The sequence below is a fragment of the Engraulis encrasicolus genome, chromosome 1 (genome assembly GCF_034702125.1).
Source record: "Engraulis encrasicolus isolate BLACKSEA-1 chromosome 1, IST_EnEncr_1.0, whole genome shotgun sequence".
Lineage (NCBI taxonomy): Eukaryota > Metazoa > Chordata > Actinopteri > Clupeiformes > Engraulidae > Engraulis > Engraulis encrasicolus.
In genome coordinates this window covers 45,166,223-45,176,222 of record NC_085857.1, presented here as the reverse complement: position 1 = coordinate 45,176,222, position 10,000 = coordinate 45,166,223, and the positions used below count along the sequence as shown (strand labels likewise).

General features: G+C 42.3%; 1 protein-coding gene across 1 annotated transcript in view; it reads left to right on the top strand.

The window, feature by feature from the left end:
- Positions 1–10,000, top strand: part of olfm2b (olfactomedin 2b) — a 123,472-nt gene that overhangs the window by 10,673 nt on the left and 102,799 nt on the right. The gene's annotated exons all lie outside the window — the stretch shown is intronic.

The window sequence follows — 10,000 nt, the reverse complement described above, 5'->3', positions numbered from 1 at the left end:
ATGTATTTGTCTAAATGCTTATGTAGCAATAGGAAACAGTCTATGCTGTGCAGACTTGTAGGAAATTCTGAAATGAATGAATTGAAATTCACAGTAATGCCATAATATGAACACTAGGTGGTGGTGTTCTATGTACTCTCAATGGGTGGTGTAGATTAAATTCAAAGAAGTTCAAGGTAATGACACCACCTCGTGTTCGTATTATGGCTTTAATTTGAATTTCAATTAATTCAATTAACCCTCTGGGCGCCACAGGCGACTTTTGTCGACGAGATGCTGTATTGATTACAACGGCCGTTTTTTTCAAATAGGATATCAAATGTAGTTCAACTTCCACTCCATTGGGTGGCAGACATGTAGTACTTCAGTTCTAAACACATTGGGACGCCTTATATGGTATTTTGTTTAAGAAAACTACAAAACTACAAACCTCGGACATTGCGGAAGTAACTTCTCCCCTGTGAAACAACGCGAAAGACGGAAGCAGCCTTGTAGTGACATTAGCCTACGTGGATAATTCTACTGAATAAACGACCAAATGCACTCAAATGGTAACTTGTCATGATTGTACATATGTATTCATCATATATTTCGCTCCTAAATGAGGTAATATGCAAACAGGAGTGTATTTTCTGCCGCGTTATACTTCCCATGTTACTGTTGCCTGAGGGAAACTATCGACAGCCTATTCGTCGATCATGGGGACTGTAACAAGAAAACCCTTCATTCATTCACTTGTAAGTACACAATAGAAGTGTTCGTTTCTGCAGGAGACTTGTATATTGAGGAAGGGAAGGTTTTTTCCGATCGAGATGCGAGGTAATTTCATGCTGCTTTGTATACTGTCGCTATGCTGGCGACGTTCATTGCAACAACAGGGGAATGATGCAACGCGTCGTAATTTGCCTGTTACAGAGTCAATATTCATCATCTGGAGGGTGACAGTGGTCAGGATGTTTGTAGAAGAGCTTGTATACTAAGTAGAAAAGTAAATGAAGACAAAAGAAGTGCGCATATTCCTGCCAACAGTGGGGGATGGAGTGAGAGGAGTATGCGCACGAGACATTCTACTCGGTGCAAAACGGAAGCATAGTTCACGCTACTCGACACTGTTCCTGCCGACTGCAGGTCTAAATAAATAGCAATGCTATTCTAATGATATAATAATAGTAATAATTATGTCCAATTGCGACCTGACTGAGTCTATTTGCAACAAAAAAAGTGTGATACCAGCTGGGGTTTGGTGCATCAGAAAGACATGGGCGATATAGGCTAGGTAACCAAACCCCCCCCCCCCCCCCCACACACACACACACACACACACTTATACCACTTATTTATATATCAGGAAATGTAACACTTGGTTTGAATAGATATTTGCACAAGTTTTTAGAAATGTAGTCCATACCCAGAGTCCTTCAGGGTCTACGCTGACAGGCCTGCTTTAGGCTACTGTAGGCCTGTTGTACTTGGTTCAAAGACCCACAGATGGACCAAATGCACATAATACCCCTAGTGTGGATTGAATCTGTATGCTGGGCATTGCTGTGAAGGGTGTCCATGCACTAAAAAATAACGTGTCACCTTCATAGACCAGGCCCTACAGGCAAAACGACAACCATCCATTCACTTGTGTTTGTCACTGTGCTACATTGTTGCACTATATTAGTTACAAATTACACTTTTAGTGTACAATTTATTGCTTTCTAGACCAAAATGTATTCACAGAACATAATAGTGAAGGTGTCTGGGGAAGTTTTATAAATTAAATTAGATAAATTATTAAAAATATTTTGAAAATATGCAAAAATATCCAATAACTCATTATAAATTCAAAATGGCCGACACCATATGACGTCATAATATGCAAATTAGATGGGATAATTTACTCCCAAAATAAACTTTGGGTCATCCTCAATATTTGTCTCATTAATTGTCAGGCTCTATCTATTACCCATGTTAAGCCACAGCCTTTTGAATATAACATGTCAAAATCATCAGTTTTGGGCAAAAACCTGTGGCGCCGAGAGGGTTAAGAATTTCGTACAAGCCTGATCCTGTGGCATTACTGACAGAACCATTAACTTGTGTGCAGCTTTCTTAGCCCACACATTTTAGTCTGAAATGATTAGGCCTATCCATCGCTAGGGCAGAGTCGATACTGTTGGAAATGTTTTAAGACCATAAGGAAAGAGTCATTGTATATACATGGTTATCTGAAATGCTTAGTAAAGAACATGAACTTACACGCGGCCTCAGCGTCCATACACCCACACAGGTTCCTACAGACTTCGAGTGTCATGGCGGCGGCGTTTGAACTGTGTGCACCGCGGCTTGTCTCAACCACTCTGACAGAAGTAAAAAGTGATCTAGCGTCATTAGAACAGCCTATCTCACTGTTACTACAAAAACAAACTGATCTTAGTGCGCGGCTTACCTCGCTTGAAGTTCCACGATCAACCTGTCCAGCGAGCAGAGATGTAAAGGTGAATGCGTGCAGCCCTCGAGCCTCCACCTGGTCCACGGTGGTGCGTGGCAGTAAACGCCGTTTCCCTCCTCCAGGCCCTGCCCGTCTGGATGGTACAGGCATTTAAAACTCCACAATTCCTTCACTCCTCTGGCACTTCTGCCCACACCCCCAGGACCCCGGTTGAATGAAATCCACAAGGATCCAACTATCCGGTCTTCTATCCAGCGGCGAGGACAATCATCGAATCCACGACGGCCAAGGGGTAGTAGGAAAGCTACCTCCAACTCCAACAGATCTCCTGGTGGACTTGTCGATCCGGGACATGCATCTGGAAAGCGGAGACGACGACCAGCGTCTCCATTACAACCTAGCAGAAAGGGTACATCCAAGCGCGACAGGTCTCCTGGCGGCGCAGCAGGTCCTGAGCTTGCCGCTGAGAAGCGCCCAAGAGTCTCATCGCCTTCGTTGGAGACTAGTACCACCGACTCCTTCAGCCAGCCGCCGGGCAGCGACTTGGCTAACCATCCTGCTGGTGAATTGTCATCAGCTGTTGGTACTGCTAGACTGCATGTCGGACAATCATCCTCAACGCTATCCGTGGCTGAAAATGCATCGCTTGATGCCTCTCCATCATCTCCTCCGGTAGATGGATCCTGTCAGCGTTCACCAGCCAACTTTGACTTTGACCATCTGACTGATTGGCCTCCCTTGTCAGCAAATGCTAACGATGCTGACCTGTCAGCTAGCCAATCGCTACCAGCTGGAAATGTTCTTCCAGCTGACTCTCCGGCTGGGGCATCCACGCCAGCGAATGCTGTAGACATGTCCTCAAGTAAATCGCCACCAACACGGTCTTCGGTTTGCAAAGCATCTCTTGACTCTCTTTCCTCCTCTGGCCTGTCGGACGCTGGGGCTGTTTCTCCAGCAACAGATGGCAACCCAGCTGTAGGCCCAGTGTTACAGTCACTGCAACTTCCTTCTTCAACAGCGATCTATGGGGACGCTGAGTGTGACCCTGAAATTCTTATTGTCGGCGACTCCATTGTTAGACACTTAATTCTACCTAGAGCTGTCACTTATTGCGTCTCTGGAGGTAAGGTTACTGACATTTCTAACCTCATCCCCTCCCTTCTCGACGTGCATCCGAGTGTAAACATTGTCATTGCCCACGTAGGGACCAATGACGTAATGACCTGAAACTCCATCAAACTACAACATGAGCTGGAATACTATGCTTTGTTGTAGAAAGCCTTGGAAGACGTTGCATTTTATCAGGTCCGATCCCTTTCAACTCCACCCATTCCGAACGTTTCAGTAGGCTTCTCAGTCTTCATAATTGGCTGAAAAACGTTTGTAGCGCCGCTGGTTTTGATTTCATTGCCAACTTTGACATCTTCTGGACAAAGTCACATCTGTACAAACCTGATGGTGTACACCCAAACTCCCGAGGAATTCAACAATTAACCACCAATTTCATTCATTTAATTGTCAGCACACTTTGACATTCTCCACAGCATAACCCAACGCAGCTCACTGTTCAAACTATTAGGCCTAATATGGGTTCTGCTGCTGTTTGCTCACCCTCCCATTCAAATACCTCCTTTGGCCAGCAGATGGCTCCTCGGAAATGTCAAAGCCTGCCCATCTGCAATGATATCTCCCTGCCAGAGACTGTCCTTCCTAATTCTTCTCCTGATATCCCTCTCAATATTGGACTAAGCCCTGAAGTCATGAATGCTACATGTCCATTGGAGTCTACCCCTGACTAGAGATGATATAAAACCCGGAGGATCCGGTTGGAGAGCCGGATCAAGACCTCATCCGAACAGACCGGATGGCTGTCATGCATTGATCCGCCAAAGGCGGGTCAGACGGCATTTCATTAATATGTCAACAAAATGGCAGTTACAGCGCGAGAAATTGTGAAACCGGAAAATATCCTCTTTAGTTGACTACAACAGCCATTCTCTAATCTCCCTAGTATGCTGTTCAGTCACGAACACTCACTGAGTAAAACTGAACCAACTCCCGCCTCGTCATTCATCCAGCCTGTTAGATCCGTCCAGCCTTGTGGCCAATTGAGTCGCGGATCCCCGTGTGTGTGCTTCTGACTCTGTTGAGGTCTACATTCCTAAATGTTAACAGTGCTCTGCCAACGCTTTAACATCCCAGTCTGTAGGCTACTCTTAGGGAAATTATAGTCTACAGACGTGACTCTATCACTCACTGCGTTACAGCGTAGGCTACAGTCACTCCCCTCGTCCGAGTCACTCAGCAGCGGCGCCCTCGGCGACTCGGTGAGACGAATCCTGACTGAGTTGTTGGTAGCAGCGAATCCCCTACGGATCGGGTCAACGCTTAAGTTTCGTTTTTGCCACGAGTGTGCGAGTCGCAAGGCAACTCGGCAGCGGAAGCGAGTGGTCATCTGCTGCTCGCCTCCTGACTGTCCCTGCTTAACTAGACTTCTGCTCCCAAATATTTTACTTTTAGTCTTCTTAAATACAAACACACACATTATTTACTGCAAAATCAGGAACATGCCGTTTCACTGCTGCCAAAGGCTGTTCGAGTTGTGGTTGCATGTTTAGTGAGGAGACCCAGGTGGGTCAGATCGCAGCATGAGTTTAGGAACTGTGACATTCATAAAGTGAGTTTTGTTGATCAAACTGTCTTACTCTTTGATTTATCAACGTGAATTGATAAATTGAACAACAAAGGCGAGGCGCATAGCTACTTAACGGCAGAAACGTTTTAAAAAATACATTATTATTATTTATTTTTATTTATTTTAAATAAGTGATCCGAGTGATCCGAGTGATCCGTCTAATCCGGGTACCCTCCTTGGAATGATCCAATCAATCCGGACGCCTCAAAGATTCGAGTTAAGCACCTCTACCCATGACGTTGTTCGCTTGGACAATCCATGTGTTTTTAAGGACAGAAACGGCATTGGGTTAATCCACCTCAATATCAGAACGAGATAAAATGGATCACCTAAATATTTTAATTGCTCAAACTAACACAGATATCTTGGTTTTATCAGAAACTTGGCTGAAGAGTGAAATTGATGACTCTGAAGTCAACCTTTCAGGCTACAATTTATTTAGAATTGACAGGGTCGGGAGGGGTGGGGGTGTGGCTATTTACGTGAAGTCACATTTTTCTGTCATATTTCTGTATTCCTTAAGTGAACCTAAATCCTTTGAATTTATTGCACTAAAGGTTTATTATGGCACCAATAACAACTCCTTCATAATAGTTGGGATTTATAGACCCCCGTCAGCTGATTCTAAATCCATAGATCAGCTTGCAGAATTGATATCTAGATTCACTGACTCAGAAGTTCTGGTTCTTGGGGATTTTAATATTGACTGGCTAACTGATGCCTCCAAACATCTTAGAGATGTTTTCTCAAGTCTATTTTTGGATCAACTTATTAATGATCCAACAAGACCAAACTCTAAGAACTTTAGCAAATCATCTCTTATTGATCTACTTTTTACAAATAAGATGAACAAAATTAGCGCAACTGGTGTTTTTGATTTAGGGGTCAGTGACCACTGTCCCATTGCCTGTATTAGGCACAGCACTCTAACCAAAGCACTGCCTCGCATTTTGGTTAAAAGAACTATGAAACATTTTAATGAGCAAGCTTTTTTAAATGATCTCTATGAAAGTGACATTCATCTAACAACTGAAATTCCTGATGCTGATTTGGCTCTACAGTTTTTTTTAAGAGTAAAAAGTAGAACAAACCCATGGTTCACCCCTCTCTCTCCTCTCTTTTTCAGTCAAGAAATAAGGCTTGGTCATTAGCAAGGAGGAGCAAGGATGCCTCTGACTGGGCAAGTTTCAGGAAAATCAGGAACAGATGTACATTATCTGTAAGAAAGGCTAAATCTGACTATTACTTTAACCTTGTCTCTAGTTCGTACTCTGATCCTGCAAAATTCTGGAAGGCTGTAAATTACAAAAACAATAAATCTGTTACACCTATGCCTTCTTCCATTAAGTTTGATGATTGTCTACTACAAGACAAATCAGACATTTGCAGTGCTCTTAACAAAAAAATGTCTTTAGCCAGTCAAAGTTTTGATAATAGCAATAATCATTCCTTTATGCCTAGGGCTGGACATGATATGTGTATCAGAGACAATGTCAGAGACGATGATCTGGAATTTAGGCTTCATCCTGTGTCTAAGCATACAGTGCTATCTGCTTTATTAGCAATTGATAGTCGCAAATCCACTGGAGAAGACCACCTAGATCCTCTTTTTCTTCGCACTGCGGCATATATAATAGCAGAGCCATTATTGCACATTTTAATTTTTTCTATTTCCACTGGAGTTGTCCCTACACTATGGAAATTTGCACACATTACCCCATTGCACAAGGGGGGTGATAAGACTGACCCTAACAACTATCGACCAATATCCAAGCTACCGTGTCTCTCAAAAATACTAGAGAAGTTTGAGTGATCAGCTCAAAGAATTTCTAAATACCAATAATATTCTGAGCCCTCTCCAATCAGGCTTTAGGCCTAAACATAGTACAGTCACTGCTGCTACTAAAGTAATTGATGATATTATCACTTCTCTTGACAAGAAAAAACATTGTGCTGCCATCTTTGTGGACTTATCCAAAGCATTTGACACTGTGGACCATTCTCTGCTTCTACAAATTCTGCCTGGTATTGGTTTTAGTGAAAGTGCCTGTAAATGGTTCCAGAGCTACCTATCAAACAGACACCATACTGTAAAATTGGGTAATACTCAATCTGACCCCCTGCTAATAACCAAGGGGGTCCCACAAGGTTCAGTATTAGGTCCGGTACTCTTCACCATGTACATAAATAGCATACTCTCTCTCCTTTCCAACTGCTCTATTAATCTATATGCAGATGATACAATTTTGTATTGTGTTGCAGATTCTGTACAGCTAGCATTGGAGAAATTGCAGCAGTCTTTTAATATCCTACAAAATGCCTTCATTGGTCTTAAGCTTCTACTTAATGTANGCAAGGCTAAATGTATGGTCTTTACTCGATCTAAGCATGACATGAAAAATGATTTTAATATATCTTCTTTAGATGGGTCTGTTATTGAGAGAGTATCACATTATAAGTACCTGGGAATCTGACTAGATGACAAGTTCACATTCAAGATACATACTGACTGTCTTGTCACTACGCTCAGACAAAAGCACAGAAATAAATATCACTTTCCTGTTTTCTGCAGAAAAAAGTTAATTGAAGCTACTTTTCTGTCTTCCCTTGACTATGGTGATGTTATTTACAGACATGCACCACTCTCTAATCTGAAGGCACTTGACACTGTCTATCATTCAGCTCTTCGTTTTATTACTGGGGATCCATATAGCACTCATCATTGCCTGCAATATGATAAAGTTGGGTGGGCTCCACTTTCTCACAGAAGGGACATGCATTATTTTATTTTTATTTATAAGGCCCTCACTGGTAAACCATTTTATATTTCATCTCTTTTAGTTTGGCACTCCAACCCATACCAAACCCGCAGCAGCAACTTTTTACTGGAGGTCCCTTATGCCCGCACTGAACTGGGTAAAACGGCTCTTAGTGTCTGTGGACCTTCAGTTTGGAATACCTTACAACAAAGGATGGGTCTTCAAGCCTTTGTGTCATTAGAACATTTTAAAGTAATACTGGGAAGTTTTTTTATCACATACTTGTACTTGTTTTAACTCATAAGTTTTAATTCATAGTTTGTCTTAATTCTTACCTCTTATATGATTTATGTTGTATTGTGTATGTTGTGTATATATATGATTTTATATGTGTAATTGTTTGTTTTACTCGACATCATTGTAAATGAGGGCTGGGCTCTCAATGATTCTTCGAGTTTAAATAAATGAAATGAAATGAAATGAAATAATTTTCTTGCTAATAGAGCGCCAGGGAAGTGTGTGCGTGTGCGTGCGTGTGTGTGTGTGTTTATTATACATCTAGTGCTAGGGAAGAGTCTTTGCATATATATATTATGATCTGAAATGCTTAAAACCATTAACATACATGCGGCCTGTGAGTCCACACGTCCACACATAATGGTTCATTCTTATCGAGTACCAACAAAGTCTATACTTAGTGTTTGTCTTAAATGCTTAAAGATCATTAACAGGTGTAAACCTGGAAGTACATGTATATGTCTTTCTATTGTAACGGCTTCTGCTAGTGGTGTGTGTGTGTGTGTGTGTGTGTGTGTGTGTGTGTGTGTGTGTGTGTGTGTGTGTGTGTGTGTGTGTGTGTGTGTGTGTGTGTTCGTGTGTGTGTGTGTGTGTGTGTGTGTGTGCGTGCGCCAGGGAAGTCTACCTCTATGCTCCATATAGGGCTTAAAGATCATTAACGCGTATGCTGCCTGAAAGTCAATACACACCAGTGCTCTTGCAGAGACGGTGTGTAGGTCTATCTCATACATATAGGAAACATATATGCCTCAAACCCTTAGTATGCCCTCCTTAGTATTGAAAAATAAAATAAGACTAATGCACCCCAAAGGGAACTAAGCCCCTGAAACGCTTTAAGAACATGAACCTATATAGCACTCTACACAGATTTAATCATGCCTAACAAGGGAGGTATCCGTATAGATGTGTGAAGGTAGGTGTGTGCGTGTGGACATTAGAAGCCAGACGCCTCCAAACATAGATGGGGGTTCACAGTGTTGTTTAAAGATGGTCAGTGGGCAGCCGTGGCCTAGTGGTTAGAAAGTTGGTCTTTCAATCTAGGTGTTGTTGGTTCAAATCTCCCTACATCTCCATCCATGGCTGAAGTGCCCTTGAGCAAGGCACCTAACCCCACATTGCTCCAGGGACTGTAACCAATACTCTGAAAAATAATAGTTGTAAGTCGCTTTGAATATAATGAAAGTGTCAGCAAAGTGCAATGTAATGGAATAATAATGTCAGTAAAGGGGCATTTTGAATGTGATCGGATGGTTATTTCCAAAGAAATGGAGCAGCTTCATTTGCCATGGCCTGGCCAGGGGTGCATTTCCCAAAACCAAAGTTGCCTACTACATTAGCTTCTTTGTTGTTTTCAATGCATTTTCCCATTGGCAACCACCCAAGTTGCTAAGAGGCTAACAACTTTTCTTCTTCTCGCAGTCTGTTTGTGATGTCGGTAAAACACATTTTTTTTGCTACGGATGTAGCGGTGGGGCTGTAACCTGCAAATGACCAGGTTGAACTTATCCAGAGTGATTGGTATTTTAAATTGCTATGCCTCAGTTTGTTTGATTGGCTGTTTCAGTAATAATGGTAACCTGCGTGTTAGTAGAAGAATGGATTACTGTGACTCACCAGGCCACACTTGTCGTTTTTGATTTTGGGAGCTTATTCATGTCATTCATGTGCTCTCTCTTTCTCTCCTCTTCTTTCGCTCTCCTCTTTTCTCTCTCTATCCCTCTCTCTCTCTTCTTTCGCTCTTCTCTTCTCTCTCTCTCTGTCTGTCTCTCTCTTCTCTTCTCTTCTCTTCTCTTCTCTTCTCTTCTCTTC